This window comes from Schistocerca gregaria, unplaced genomic scaffold (assembly GCF_023897955.1).
Source record: "Schistocerca gregaria isolate iqSchGreg1 unplaced genomic scaffold, iqSchGreg1.2 ptg000861l, whole genome shotgun sequence".
Lineage (NCBI taxonomy): Eukaryota > Metazoa > Arthropoda > Insecta > Orthoptera > Acrididae > Schistocerca > Schistocerca gregaria.
The window spans coordinates 10,001-12,500 of NW_026062223.1; positions in this window are offsets into that span (position 1 = coordinate 10,001).

The window sequence follows — 2,500 nt, forward strand, 5'->3', positions numbered from 1 at the left end:
CCGACGTGACGTATCTGACGGTGACTCAGGCATCCGCGTACTGCCACCACTATCCACCCCCCCCCCTCTCTCTCTGCACCCTTCCCACACAATACCAAATTTAACCAACTTTATCGCTTAACCTAACTGTGGCTGTACCACATTATCGCTTAACCTAACTGTGGCTGTACCACATTATCGCTTAACCTAACTGTGGTTGTACCACATTATCGCTTAACCTAACTGTGGTTGTACCACATTATCGCTTAACCTAACTGTGGTTGTACCACATTATCGCTTAACCTAACTGTGGTTGTACCACATTATCGCTTAACCTAACTGTGGTTGTACCACATTATCGCTTAACCTAACTGTGGTTGTACCACATTATCGCTTAACCTAACTGTGGTTGTACCACATTATCGCTTAACCTAACTGTGGTTGTACCACATTATCGCTTAACCTAACTGTGGTTGTACCACATTATCGCTTAACCTAACTGTGGTTGTACCACATTATCCCTTAACCTAACTGTGGTTGTACCACATTATCCCTTAACCTAACTGTGGTTGTACCACATTATCCCTTAACCTAACTGTGGTTGTACCACATTATCCCTTAACCTAACTGTGGTTGTACCACATTATCCCTTAACCTAACTGTGGTTGTACCACATTATCCCTTAACCTAACTGTGGTTGTACCACATTATCCCTTAACCTAACTGTGGTTGTACCACATTATCCCTTAACCTAACTGTGGTTGTACCACATTATCCCTTAACCTAACTGTGGTTGTACCACATTATCCCTTAACCTAACTGTGGTTGTACCACATTATCCCTTAACCTAACTGTGGTTGTACCACATTATCCCTTAACCTAACTGTGGTTGTACCACATTATCCCTTAACCTAACTGTGGTTGTACCACATTATCCCTTAACCTAACTGTGGTTGTACCACATTATCCCTTAACCTAACTCAAGTTGTCCCTTAACCTAACTCAAGTTGTCCCTTAACCTACACACGCGAGACAGATAACCTAACTCAAGTTGTCCCTTAACCTAACTCAAGTTGTCCCTTAACCTAACTCAAGTTGTCCCTTAACCTAACTCAAGTTGTCCCTTAACCTAACTCAAGTTGTCCCTTAACCTAACTCAAGTTGTCCCTTAACCTAACTCAAGTTGTCCCTTAACCTAACTCAAGTTGTCCCTTAACCTAACTCAAGTTGTCCCTTAACCTAACTCAAGTTGTCCCTTAACCTAACTCAAGTTGTCCCTTAACCTAACTCAAGTTGTCCCTTAACCTAACTCAAGTTGTCCCTTAACCTAACTCAAGTTGTCCCTTAACCTAACTCAAGTTGTCCCTTAACCTAACTCAAGTTGTCCCTTAACCTAACTCAAGTTGTCCCTTAACCTAACTCAAGTTGTCCCTTAACCTAACTCAAGTTGTCCCTTAACCTAACTCAAGTTGTCCCTTAACCTAACTCAAGTTGTCCCTTAACCTAACTCAAGTTGTCCCTTAACCTAACTCAAGTTGTCCCTTAACCTAACTCAAGTTGTCCCTTAACCTAACTCAAGTTGTCCCTTAACCTAACTCAAGTTGTCCCTTAACCTAACTCAAGTTGTCCCTTAACCTAACTCAAGTTGTCCCTTAACCTAACCCACGTTGTCCCTTAACCTAACCCACGTTGTCCCTTAACCTAACCCACGTTGTCCCTTAACCTAACCCACGTTGTCCCTTAACCTAACCCACGTTGTCCCTTAACCTAACCCACGTTGTCCCTTAACCTAACCCACGTTGTCCCTTAACCTAACCCACGTTGTCCCTTAACCTAACCCACGTTGTCCCTTAACCTAACCCACGTTGTCCCTTAACCTAACCCACGTTGTCCCTTAACCTAACCCACGTTGTCCCTTAACCTAACCCACGTTGTCCCTTAACCTAACCCACGTTGTCCCTTAACCTAACCCACGTTGTCCCTTAACCTAACCCACGTTGTCCCTTAACCTAACCCACGTTGTCCCTTAACCTAACCCACGTTGTCCCTTAACCTAACCCACGTTGTCCCTTAACCTAACCCACGTTGTCCCTTAACCTAACCCACGTTGTCCCTTAACCTAACCCACGTTGTCCCTTAACCTAACCCACGTTGTCCCTTAACCTAACCCACGTTGTCCCTTAACCTAACCCACGTTGTCCCTTAACCTAACCCACGTTGTCCCTTAACCTAACCCACGTTGTCCCTTAACCTAACCCACGTTGTCCCTTAACCTAACCCACGTTGTCCCTTAACCTAACCCACGTTGTCCCTTAACCTAACCCACGTTGTCCCTTAACCTAACCCACGTTGTCCCTTAACCTAACCCACGTTGTCCCTTAACCTAACCCACGTTGTCCCTTAACCTAACCCACGTTGTCCCTTAACCTAACCCACGTTGTCCCTTAACCTAACCCACGTTGTCCCTTAACCTAACCCACGTTGTCCCTTAACCTAACCCACGTTGTCCCTTAACCTAACC